Genomic DNA, 14,007 nt, shown 5'->3' on the forward strand with positions numbered 1-14,007 from the left:
CTGATTTTTGAATATTGGCAAACACATTTTGAAACATTCTGTGAATTCCTGAGAGGACACATTAACCTTCCGTGTGAAGCCATGTGACAGCTGGTGCACCGCTTGCTGCTGGGGCAGATGCTCTGGAAGCGTCCTTGGTCCGCTGTCCTGGAGCCACTCAGGTGCCACCTAGTGACGGGGACTGTCATAGTCCCCAAGAAGGCCTTTGTGGAAAAGCAGTTTTTATTTTTTTTTAAATTTTATTATTTATTTATTTTTTAACGTTTTATTTATTTTTGAGACAGGGAGAGACAGAGCATGAACAGGGGAGGGAGACACAGAATCTGAAACAGGCTCCAGGCTCCGAGCTGTCAGCACAGAGCCCGACGCGGGGCTCGAACTCACGGACCGCGAGATCGTGACCTGAGCCGAAGTCGACCGCTTAACCGACTGAGCCACCCAGGCGCCCCGGAAAAGCACAGTTTTTAAACATTAAGCAGATCGACTAAGAGGTCATTTATTTGTATGCCAAAATTTTATCTTACTAAATGTCCTCTCCAGTGTAACTAAAATACACCAAAACATGATTTACTCACCGCTCATTGGGAATACAGGATTACGAGGAGTGAAGAAATTTTATTATTGACCACATCCAGGCACTGTTCTGTTTTAAAGTATTATTTTATTTAATCCTCATTATAATCCTATGGATGAAGTATGATTACTAACTTTTTTATCAATGGGGAAACTGAAGCCCAGAGAGATTGTGTAACTGACACAAAATGACACAGCTAATTCATGGGGGAGCTGGGACTCCAGCCCTGCCAACCTTAATCAACAAGGTATGCTTTCACATTTTTTTAAATGTTTATTTATTTTTGAGAGACAGAGAGTGAGCGGGGAAGGGGCAGAAAGAGAGGGAGACATAGAATCTGTCAGCACAGAGCCCAACGTGGGGCTGGAACTCACGGACAAAGAGATTATGGCCTGAGCCAAAGTCGGATGCTTAACCCCAGGTGTCCCAAGAAGGTATGCTTTTAAAATAATTACTTTAAACTGAAATTAGTCTTTCCCCATAAATCCTCAGAAAAATGCAGAACTGGTCTTAATTTTGAAGCAAGGACTCATGGTTAGAGTTTCATAGGATTTGGCTTTTTGCCAAAAAAAAAAAAAAAAAAAAAAAAAAATCCCCCCAAACCCAATCTGGCTATCTGTACAAACTTGAAATTTGAAATACATAAGATTTCCTGGATTCTGACTTAGAATATCAAGGATATCTAAAATTTGTGGAGTTTCCCTAAGTATTTCATCTTTACTGTAATATAAGTTCATACAATGCCTTCAGGGCAGGGAGGGATAGAGCCCAGGTGCCCAATGGATGTGCTGTTATTTCTCCCATCTTGAAAATCCCTCTCAGGGACTCTTCCCCTTCACTGTTGTCCCAACTCACTGCTCCACTTTACAGAAGGGCATGGTATCAGTTCCTTTCCCCTCATTCTCTCTTAAACCCTCTTTAGATAAATTCTTGTTCCAATCACTGTCCAGAAATTGCCTTTGTCAAGGTCAACAATGACCTCCACATTGTCAGTCCAATGGCTATTGGACTCTATCTTTCTTGAACTATTGGCAAAATAGGACTTGCTCCTACCTCCTGGAAACACTTGTTTCACTTGGCTTCTGTGACTCCACAGTGCCCGGATTTGCCTCCTGTGTCCAGGGGTTCTCTCCCCGGTCCTTTTAGCTTGTAAATAATAGAGGCCTCCAGGGCCTGGACCTTGACCTGCTCCTCTTTTCTACACTCACTCTCTCATGGCAATCTCATCCACTCTCATAGCTTTCAATACCACTGCATGCTAATAACTCTCCAAGTATCTCTAGCTGAGACCTCTTCCCTGAGCTCCAGAACTTTGTGCCCAACCACCCACAGGACATCTGTATTTAAAACTGATATACATTTCAGTCTTGTCAAATTCAAACTTAGCTCCTTACCTTCTATTCCAAACCTACCCAGCCTTCCATCTTTCACCTCTTAGTCTTTGGTTTGGCATCTTCCTTGACACTTGTCTTTCTCTCATACAGCCTCCACCCCTATCCATTCTGTCACCAAATCCTGCTGGCTCTGCATTCAGAGTATGTTCAAGTACAACCATTTCTTACCACTTATGCTATCATCCTGACCTAAACCCCCATAAACTCTCACATGGATTATTTAATTAGGTTTTTTTCCGGTCTCACTACTTTCATTCTTGCCTCTTAAGGTCAGTTCTCATCATGGCAGCCAGAGGGATCATGTTAAAGTCATGTTAAAGTCCAATCCCTCCAATGACTTCCGATTTCTCTGAATGAAAGCTAATGGTGCCCAAGAGGCTTTGTATCATCTGGGCCCCCCTGTACTTCTTTACTTCATCTCCTAATACTCTCCCTTGCACACATGTCTCTCTAGACATTTGTCTTTGCTATTCCTAAAACATGCCAGTGTGGTTACATGTTAGGGCCTTTGCAACATCTGTGCCCTCCACCTGAAGTGATTTCCCCCCAGATATCCGTATGGCTCAGTCCTTTTCTTCTTCAAGATTTCACCCAACTGTCACCTTCCCAAGGAGGCCTAACCTGCCCACCCCATTAAAATTATAGTTCCACCCCACCCTCCCCCAAATATTTTTATCTCACTCTACGTTTTTGCTCATGGAAACTTTTCACCTCTACCGTACCGTGGAATTAGCTGTTTATTATATTTATTGTTTATTGTCTATCTCCTCCCACCTAGAAGCAAGCTCTATGAGGGCAGAGATTTTTGTCTGTTCTGTTCTCTAATGTGTCTCTAATGTGCCCAGAATAGTACCTTCATCATTGGAAAAATCTACGTTAGGACTTGTTACATTATCTATAGTGAATTGCACCGTTACATTGTTTGGGATTATTTTGTGTTAGAATTATTAAATTGGTTAAGTGCAAAAACATAAAATACATTATAAAACATATCGTACAATATTTGTTACCCTGTTTGAGCATTTAAAAAAATATATATGTGTATATCTCCTCAAAAAAATGGTAGCCTGGGCCTTTCTTAATCTCTAAAGGACTCTTAAGAATTCTTGTGAGAAAGCGTTATTTTCTTGTGAGCCAAGTTTATGCCCATTGTAGTACTTGTAGTTTCCTAGACTTCACCTCAACCAGAATGGTTGTTATTGCTAGAGAACCCAGGATACTTTTAAAGTTATTTAACGCCCTTTTGACCATTTGAATTGGGTACCATGTGTCTGAATTATCTGATCAAAAAATAAATAGTAATTGTAAAAGTTTTACTTCCCTCTTTGAATTCTTAGTAATCTTCAAAGTCAACAAAGTAAGCATAGTTAATGCCAATAAATATTTGTCACTTGATTCCTGGTAGACTTATTAACAATCCTGATGGCTTCTTTGGAAAAAAAAAAAACAAACACAACAGTCTTAGTGTAGAAATTAAATCTAGATATATTAGAGAAACCTCATGTCATAACCATGACTTAAAAAAATCTTTTAATCCAAAGTATAACAGACATAGGAGGGCATGTATTATAAGTGTAGAGTCTAGTGAATTTTCACAAACTAAACTCACCCACATAACCAACAACCAGATCAAGAACCAAGATTTCCAGCACCCCAGAAAACCTTCCTCACATTCCCTTCCAGTCACTAACTCCCCCATGTGTACCCATTCTCCTAACTTCTCACTGAATAGTTTTGCCTGGTTTTGTGTTTTATACAAATAGAATCATACAGTATATACTGTTTGTCTTTCATTTATTTTCCTCAGCATCATGCTTGTGAAATTCACCCATTTTGTTGTCTGTAGTCGTAGGCTGTGAATTTTCATTACTTTATGGTATTCCATTGCATGGATATACCATGATTTATTTACTTGTTTGACTATTGATGAACAGTTGAATAGTTTTTAGTTCTACACTTTTACAAATAATACTTCTATGAATATTCTAGCTCACATATATTATGGATTGAATTGTGTCCTCCAAAAAGATATGTGAAATACTAACCCCATTCACGTTCCTGTGAATGTGACCCTATTTGGAAATAAAGTCTTTGTAGATGTAATCTGCAAAGTTAAGATGAGGCCATACTTGATTAGGGTGTAAGAAGAGTAGGAAAGATGCAGAGATGGAGAACACAGGGAGAAGATGGCCATGTGAAGACAAAGGCAGAGATTGGAGTAATGCATCTGCAAGTCAAGGAAAGCTAAGGATTGCAGGCCATGCCCAGCAACTAGGAGAAAGACAGGGGACAGATTCTCCCTCACAGCCCTGAGAAGGAACCAACCTGCCTGTACCTTGATTTCAGACTTCTAGCTTCCAGAACTCTGAGAGAATGGGTTTCTGTTCTTTTTTAAAAAAATTTTTTAATGTTTATTTATTTTTGAGACAGAGAGACAGAACACAAGCAGGGGAGTGGCAGACAGAGGGGGAAACACAGAATCTGAAGCAGGCTCCAGGCTCCGAACTGTCAGGACAGAGCCTGACACAGGGCTCAAACTCACAAGCGGTGAGATCATGACCTGAGCTGAAGTCCGACGCTTAACCGACTGAGCCACCCAGGCGCCCTGAGTGTTTTCTTATTATTAAGTTTTGAAAGTTCTTTATGTATTGGCTACAAGTCCTTTATCAAATAAGTGTTTTGCAAATATTTTCTTCTAGGCTATTGCTTGTGTTTTCTTTCTCTCAGTAGTGTCTTTCAAAGAGAGAAAAGTTTTAATTTTGAGATACTCTCACTTACCTATTTCTTGTTATGGATTAAGCTTTGCGGTTTGTATGTAAGAAATCTTTGCCTAGCCCAAAGATTTTTCCCCACTCTGTTTTCCCTGTGAACTTTTTCACTCTCAGTTTCTCAAAATCTTTTCCAATTATGTCAGAATGAAAACACATTTTTGACTGTATAATATTCTTCTACCCCAGGTTCAAAGAGAACAAAAGAATCCCAACTAAATGAACCACAGATTCAATTAATTGATACAAGTAAGAATAAATTATGTTGACTGGAATTATTATCATTTGAATCTTAGCGATATATGAAATTAACTTCCAGATAGCAACTATATTAGGGCATCATGGTTGTACTAGACATTTCAGTTGCAATTGACAAAAACCCAAGCAAAAACAAAAATAGGAGATTTCTGGCTTTAAAAATATCTGGAGCTCAAACTGTAGCATCTCTCCCTCTCTCCAATCTCAGTTGGGCTTTCTTCTGGCTTATCCGTAGTCTCAAGAAGGCTCAGCCAAGTCATGGCAAATATGGCATCTTTAGGCACCACACAGCAGTGGAGAAAGAGTGGTCTTAGAAAAACTGGCTTGAGGGGCGCCTGGGTGGCGCAGTCGGTTAAGCGTCCGACTTCAGCCAGGTCACGATCTCGCGGTCCGTGAGTTCGAGCCCCGCGTCAGGCTCCGGGCTGATGGCTCGGAGCCTGGAGGCTGTTTCCGATTCTGTGTCTCCCTCTCTCTCTGCCCCTCCCCCGTTCATGCTCTGTCTCGCTCTGTCCCAAAAATAAATAAAAAACGTTGAAAAAAAAAAAAAAAAGAAAAACTGGCTTGCATTTTGGAGAGAAATAAAACCGGATCCCTACAGGGGCACCTGGGTGGCTCAGTCAGTTAAGCGGACTACTCTTGATTTCAGCTCAGATCAGTGACCTCAGGGTTCGTGCGTTCCAGCCCCACATCAGGCTCTGTGCAGACAGTGCAGAGCCTGCTTGGGTTTCTCTCTCTCTCCCTCCCTCTGCTTGTGTTAGCGCGCTTTCTCTCTCAATCTAAAGATGAATAAATAAACTTGAGAAAAAAAAGACTGGATCCCTACATAATACTGAGAAAGGGAAAGTGAAGGAACTCCATGAAGAAAAAAAAAGCTGTTTTTTTCTTTGCTCCTTTTCCTGCCTCTATTCCTGCTAGGACCTGCCTTACATATGTCTTCATGTATGTCCTCCTTGTAAAGGTCAAGGAGTTAATGACTTCTTTGGAGCCTTCCAGAGCAATAGATACAGGACTGGGTGGAGTCCTCATGAACGTTGTCCGAGACCTCTGACTGCAAACACCTTGAACACCAAGACCCCCGGGCTCTAGGCATAAGTGACTTATGGAGGACACCTGAGCACTGGTCCTTGTTCGACCAGTTCCTGGATGCCAGAGAGGATACGTGCACCAGACCACCATCTTCAGGGAACACTCTAGACCCCCAAGCAAAGATGAGACTCTCCTGCATTTGCTTTCTGAGTCTCTCAGGTGCTCTGTCTGTATCTGCCCTCTCTGTGTCATCAATAAACTCTCACTTCCTGCTGGCTCGCATTGGATTTCCATCCTCAGGGACCCTCTTGGCTGGTTCTGCAGGATCCCCTCTGGGTCCTCAGACCTGGCCTGCCACATCAATGCCACATACACATGTGAGCTCCAGATGGATTAAAGACCTAAACATGAAAATGATATATAAAGTTAAAATAAATGTAGGAAACAGTCTGTATCATGAAGGACTTCAATGAAACTCAGAAGTACAAGCCATAGGAAAAAAAATGGATGAAACTAGGGGCGCCTGGGTGGCTCAGTCAGTTGGGCATCTGACTCTTGATTTCAGCTCAGGTCATAATCTCACCATTTGTGAGTTCAAGCCCCAAGTCAGGCTCTGTGCTGACAGCTCAGAACCTACTTGGGATTCTTTGTCTCTCTCTCTCTCTCTGCTCCTCCCCTGCTCATGCAGGCTCTCTCTCTGTCTCTCTCCCTCTTAAAAATAAATAAATAGGGGCATCTGGGTGGCTCAGTCAGTTAAGTGTCCGACTCTTGATTTCAGCTCAGATCATGATCTCATAGTTTGTGAGTTTGAGCCCCACTCTGCATTGATGGAACAAAGCCTTCTGGGATTCTCTCTCTCCCTCTGTCTCTACCTACCACCCACCACTTGTGTACTCTCTCTCTCTCTCAAAAGTAAATAGATAAACATTTTAAATAAATAAATAAACTTAAAAAACTGATTATGTTCAATGAAGAACAGTATGGAAAAAATTAACAGAAAAATAAAATGGGAGAATATAGTTGTAGTGTCTAAAACTGATAGTTGAATAATATCTAAAATGTACAATAGACTCTTTCAAATCAACAAGAAAAAGAGGAACCCCAGCAGGAAAATAAACAATTTCTAAGAGACAAAACCAAGCAGGCTAACAGACATATGCTGGGATGCTCAAATTCAGTAGGAATTAGAGAAATATAAAGTAAAACAGCACTGAGATTTCACTCTACACCTTTTAGGCAAAAATTAGAAAGATGCATAATGCCAAGTGTTGGTGGGAATTGGGGTATAGGATCTCACAGGCCCCGCTGGCAGGAGTGATACAGAAATTCTGGAGAGCGATCAGGCATTTCTTAGTAAAACTAAGAATATGCATATCCTGTACCACAACATTTATCCCTGGTTATGTGTCCCAAAGGAATCTTCCTACTGGCCCATATGGGAACGTGGATGACAGTGTTGATTATCATCTGATTTGTGTTGCCGGGTAACTAGAGACGGTCTGAGTGTGCACACTGTGGGAGTGTGCAGGTGAAATGGCAGAGGACCAGGCAACTGCCCTGGGGCAGAAAGCGAGAGGGACCCGGTGGTAGTGTCAGGTTACACTTAACTGACAGCAGGTTTCTACAGCAACTGCCGGAAGAAAAGAGAGGACATGGCGCGGAAGAGCTGGACGGCCACTGCCTATGGTCGTCAGATTTAGCAAATTGTGGTGAGTTTGTTTTCATCTGTGAGAATGTACTCAGAGCTGTGAACTTAAAAAAAAAAAAAAAAAAAAAAGCACCAGGAGCTTGTTCTCCCGCTGCTTGCACAAGCCTTCACAGAAAGAGCAGCGATGGGTGATGCCTGCACAGAGGCTACAGCTTCCTCAAGCTCCATAAGCAGCCAGTGAATTCCCAGGATGCCAAGACCCTGTAGGAAGTTCCTGCTTCCATAAACCAAGACAGAAGTGCCTGCTGACTGATGCCAAACAATGAAATTTCGAGTAAATTAAAAAAATTTTTTTAATGTTTATTTTTGAGACAGAGAATGAGAGAGAGAGAGAGAGAGAGAGAGAGAGAGAGAGAGAGAGAGCTCGAGTGGGGGAGGGGCAGAGAGAGAGAGGGAGACACAGAGTCTGAAGCAGGCTCCAGGCTCTGAGCTGTCAGCACAGAGCCTGATGAGGGGCTCAAACCCATAAACTGTGAGATCATGACCTGAGCAGAAGTCAGATGCTTAACAGACTGAACTGCCCAGGCGTCCCTCCACTGAGTACATTTTAAAGATCTAATAGGCTTTATTCAGTGATTCATGCATCAGGCGGCATCCCATCTAGAGAACAGGAGCTCCAAGGAGCTGAACGAAATGAAAAACTTTCATAGGCAGAAGGGGGTGAGACGAGGAAGTTACTAGTGAAGAGTGGATTGTTTGCTGCAAGGTCACCTTCCCTTGGGGGATCCTTGGGGGTGCATCAGGCTGATTGCCTCTCTAGTGCCGACCAGGTAATTCCAGATTGTCCAATTTAAGATTCTACTCCTGGAAGAGGCTGAAACTGTAACTAATTTGGGTAATAGGTCTCAGTTTGGTGACATGGGCTTAGCACAAGTGACGCCATATGGGGCCTGTTGTCTCTCTCTTTTTTTTTTAACACCATCTATGATGCTCTAACTAGTGATGTTGGGGTCTACCCTCCTTGTATTTCTGGATATTAAAAGCCAACCTGTTGATGAAAAGGGCGAACTTGCCTGAGTTTGAATCCACTCCACCTCTTACCAGCTGTGGCCTCTCTGTGCCTGAGACATCTCATCTGTAAAACAAAGATTAGAACACAACCTGCATCAGAAGGCTTTTAGTGGAGAGTCATGAGTTAATTGTGTAAAGTATTTAACCCGTGTCTGGCACTTAATAAGGGATAGAAAAAATACCGGCCATTATTATCAAGGCCACTTGGGATTTCTCCCTCTTGGTTCAGGTGAACCCAGATCTATTTTATATCTACTAACACCACCTACCTTTGGTAAGAGTCCCGTTTCATGCGTGCACGTGGAGTCAAGTCCGGCTGCCATCCTTGGGTGGGAGGAAAAACGAGTCTACTTCTAGCTCTTGAGGATTTAACAAAGCTAGAAGCTGTTGTCTTTCAAAAATTCCCCCAGGGCAACATATAAAAATGCTGTAATTAATATTGCTTTCAACAGCAACAACAATAACAACAACAAATGGAGAAGCTGAAGCACCAGAGTAATATAAATAATGAAACTGACACCACTGGCTCCTGGGAGGTGAGATTTATTTCATTTTTTCTTTTATTATTATTATTATTTATAAATGCTTATTCATTTTTGAGAGAGAGAGAGAAAGACAGAGAGAGAGAGAGGACAGGGGATCCCAAGAGGACTCTGTACTGACAGTAGAAAGCCCGATGTGGGGCTCCTGACTCACCAACCAAGAGAGAATGACCTGAGCTGAAATCTCAAGACCTGACGTTCAACCGACTGAGCCACCCAGGCACCCCAAGGTAGGTGAGACTTCAACCCAGGCATTTTGGTGCCACTGTTTCTAGAACTGGTGTTCTGCTGCCTGTGCTTCTGTCCTTCCCAGGGCCCTGCTGTCTAAGGCAGGGCAGGAGGGTGAACGTATCCTCAGGCTTTTGCCTTTTAATTGGCAACATGTGGAGCTATGGAGGCCCCCAAAGCCCAAAGGAATGAAGCTACATGGATATAAATAGTGGGCAGTGGTATTAAGATTTTAGGCTTAAGCGCTCAGCCTGGCAACATCTTCCTCCTAAAAACATTGTCCCAGCAAGCATCTCCCTCCCTCCCAGTTAAGACTGCTCAATAATAATGATAATAAGACCAAACATGACAGAGTGCTTACGAGATGCCAATCCTGTACTAAGTGCTTCACATGTGTTATCTCATTTAATCGGCTAAACAATCAGTAGGGTCCTGTTATTATCCACACTCCCATTTTTTAGATGAGGAAAATAAGGCCTGGAGAACAGACGTTAAGGTGGCTAGGAAGCTGCTGAGAGATCAGAGGAGCCGCATCACTAGCTCTGTAACATTTTATTTTCCAGAATGCCTCCTGAGGCACTAGCTTCACCATAAATCTGCACCCAACTATTGCCAAGACCATAATAGTAGGAAGTCAAAAGACGGCCTTAATAAAGACATCGAACACATAATTTTATGTTTCCAAAGCTGTATTTGCTCTAATCTGCACCAGAGTGGGAAGGAAGAAATAGTGTTAACCTTCATTAGTCAGTCCTCCCCCACCAGCCTGATTCAGCCCCACAAACAATAGATATAATTACACTGAACAATCGTGTGTTTATTTCTACGTCTAGACACAGAGCTCACATTTGAAAACAAAAGAGAACCGAAAAGAGAAAGCATCCTGCTGCTTTTTAATTCTCTGTGTCAAACTTTTTCTCAGCCTGGATGCTTCTCTTGTGATCAGGAGATATATATAGTTAGAGAATCAGGACTTTCCGAGAAAGTCTTTTTGGAGAGGAATTGGTGTTAGGAGTCAGACAATAATATATTTAAACAGCCTCTAGTCTGAGTAGAAACAAATCATTTTAAAGACCGTGAGTGGATGCTAAAACTAGTGAGTGAAAGTTTGATGAAGAATAGGTTATTTACATAGTATCAGAGTTCTCCTCACAAATTATATAGTGATTATAAATGGAGAAGAGCAAAGTGACCATGGCAAAGCGTGGCAGACACCAACTCTATCAAGTGACCCAAGTTAACGTCACCAGTGTCAGGACAAACCGACATCGGGAAAACACATCAGGTGCCTCCCTGAGACAGAGACACCATTTCCTCCCAAATGCATAATCTAAATCTAATCCTGAAGAAACTTCAGATAAACTCAGATTGAGGGACATTTTACAAAATAACTGGCCCGTATTCTTGAAAAGTGTCACTGTCATGAAAGACAAAGACTGAAGAACTGTTTTCAGACTAAAGACGTATGAACTACAACCGAGTGGTTTTTACTATATTCACAGAGGGTGCAACCATCACCACTCTCTGATTTCAGAACATTATTACCACCCTAGAAAGAAACTCCCAAACCCCTTGGCAATCACTCCCCATCTCCCCTCCCTCCCTCCCTGCCAGTGCCTGGCAACCACTGATCTACTTTCTGTATCTGTGGATTTGCTATTCTGGACATTTATGAACAGAATTCTACAACATGTGGTCTTTTATGCCTGGCTTCTTTCACTTCGCCTGTGCCCAAGGCTCATCCATGGTGTCACAATTATCAGGACTTTCTTCCTTTTTATGATCAAATGACGTTATGTTGTGTGGAGAAGCCATATTTGGTTCATCCGCTTGACAGACGTTTATGTTGTTTCCATTTTTTGGCCGTTATGAATAATGCTGCTATGAACATTTATGTATAAGTATTTGCCGGAACATAGGTTTTCAGTTCTGTTGAGTATATATCTAGGAATGCAACTGTTAGGTCCTATGGTAACTCAGGTTTTGAGGAACTGCCAGGCTGCTTTTGAAAGTGGCTACACCATTTTACATTTCCTCCCCAAATGTACATTCCAGTTTCCCCACATTCTCACCAACATATGCCTTGTCTGTCTTTTTATCACAGCCATCCTAGTGGGTGAGAAGCGGTATCTCTTTATGGTTTTGATTCGCCTCTCTCTAATGACTCATGTGCTTATTGGAGATTTGGATATCTTTGGAGAAGTTTCTGTTCATATCCTCTGTCCATTTAAAAATTTTTTAATGTTTATTCATTTTTGAGAGACAGAGCCCGAGCACAGGAGGGGCAGAGAGAGAGGGAGACACAGAATCCGAAGCAGTCTCCAGGCTCTGAGCTGTCAGCACAGAGCTTGACGCAGGGCCCGAACCCACAAACTGCGAGATTGTGACCTGAAGTCAGACGCTCAACTCGACTGAGCCATTCAGGCTCCCCTCCTCTGTCCATTTTTAAATTGTCTTTTTATTGTTCTTTTATTGTTGAATTGTAATAGTTCTTTTTATATCCTGAATACTAGACCTTTCCCAGATAAATGATTGCAAATATTTTCTCCCATTCTGTGCGCGGTCTTTTCATTTTCTTGATAGTGTCTTTCCATGTACAACAGTTTTTAGTTTTGATGAAGTCACATTTATCACACCCCCCCCCCTTTTGCTGCTGTGCTTTAAGCGTCATATCTAAGAAATCATTGCCTAATCCAAGGCCCAGAAGATGTGTGTCTACGGTTTCTCTTAAGAGTTTTATAGTTTTAGCTTCTTTGGATTTTGAAGGCAAAACTATACCATATCTGAGTGTGCTACTCCAACCCACTGGCTGTAAAGAAGTCAGTTTTGAGTGGGCTCTCCCAGCAATAAAACACTATGCAGCAAACCCAGGCTGTGGTATAAGGCATCCTGCCACTTGGTCCTTTTGTCATAACACTTGAATATTCTTTGCTAAGTAAAAGTACCAGACGGAGCCTCCAGGGTGGCCACAGTAGGAACATCATAGCATGGATGGTTACGGTTTTGGAGCAAAGCCATGCCCTCTTATGCTCTTAATTGTTCTTCTTTCCAGGAAAGGTTTCTCGTTTGCTACTAAGTCCTGATAGAAGCTGAATGTTTGACTATGGGAAATCAAGTAAGCCTACGAACTGGATGCTCTGATCAGCCAAGGCATGAGGTCAGTCACATGCAGCATCAGTCCATGGTCAGAGGGTGGTGGTCTACGTGAGGTCAGACTGAAGCGGGTCTAGAAGGCATAAACAAGATGTGTAAGCAGGTGGCTCACACCTGGTCGACACCTGCTCCTCCTTCGACACCTGCTCCTGCTGCATTGCTGCCCCTGCGTCAGTCCACACCCATTGCCTCATGGAGAGTTTCCTAGGAGCAGCTTTGGAGCAAGAAAAAGCTCATTCCTGGTTTACATATTGGTCTGCACAAAATGTTGACTAACAGCTGCTGTACTGGACATTGCAAATATATCTGTCATTGCAGAAAGTGTATTAGTGCTGGCTAGATCTGGCTGATTGCATTCTTCATGGTGTATTTAACATTTTCCTTTGCCAACTCCTATAGTTGGGTCTAGAGGTTCAATTTGCTTTGTGTTTGGTTTAGTTTGTTTGTTTGGCCAGACTACTTCATGAATCGTATTGTCTTCTTCAACTAGCAGGCTCGTAATGACTGGTTGCCCCTCTTGTCATCAGCTGCTGTTAATCAATAATAGATCCATTATTCCATTAGGCTCTGAAAATCAGTGATATTCTAAATTTGTCATTTCTTCTTGATGTATTGGCTGGAATACCTCTATACAGAACACTTCCTCTCATATACCTCACTTCCCCAAGTAGAGGTACTGGAAAGACAACATACGTAGCTGATTCTTTACTTTTATTTTCAAGGTTTCCAAATGAATTTGTTTCCTAACGCTTTGCAACAGTCACCAAATAATATTTTGAGTGCCACTGTGGACTTGGGCATTTAATTTATTTTATGTGTTTTGATCCGTTGAATTTTTAGAGGCTCAGATTGTCTTCTGTTTGACCCGTGCCTCCTCTTTACTTTGGCTCCTGAACACTTTTGACATCAATCTCTTTGATAACTTCCTTACTAGCTCATCTGACAAGATGTTCCAGGCTTATTTTATACCTTGTATTTTTTATCCCAGAGTTGGAAGCAGCCATTTCCTTCAAAGAGCCTTTATTTCCCAGTGGGAAATGGTCTTTGAAAGCCACGCTCTAGGTCTGGGGGGTGCTCATTTGTTTCTAGACCCTTTGAATGGGCAGACCTAGAAAATACAGAATAGAAATACCAACAACCTCAGAAAAATGCACTAGAACTTTGGGAAGATGGTTGACGAGAAAAGGAAATGCAGGTGTCTTGTAATCATATGAAAAGAGGCTCAATCTCATTTGTAATAATAGATTATTAAACTGATCCTGATATACAATTTCTCATCTCCCATATTAACAAAATTCAAAGGTTTGACAACACACTCTTGGCAAGGCTGTGCTGAAACAGGCAC

General features: G+C 42.1%; 1 long non-coding RNA gene across 1 annotated transcript; it reads left to right on the top strand.

Annotated features, from left to right (window-relative positions):
- Positions 1-8,296: 8,296 nt before the first annotated feature.
- LOC132682973 (uncharacterized) lies at positions 8,297-13,237 on the top strand. Its single transcript, XR_009611970.3, has 2 exons — positions 8,297-9,275; positions 12,562-13,237. It is a non-coding gene; the product is annotated as an uncharacterized LOC132682973 (long non-coding RNA).
- The last annotated feature ends 770 nt before the right edge of the window (positions 13,238-14,007 follow it).

The sequence above is a fragment of the Panthera onca genome, chromosome C2 (genome assembly GCF_046562875.1).
Source record: "Panthera onca isolate mPanOnc1 chromosome C2, mPanOnc1 haplotype 2, whole genome shotgun sequence".
NCBI lineage: Eukaryota > Metazoa > Chordata > Mammalia > Carnivora > Felidae > Panthera > Panthera onca.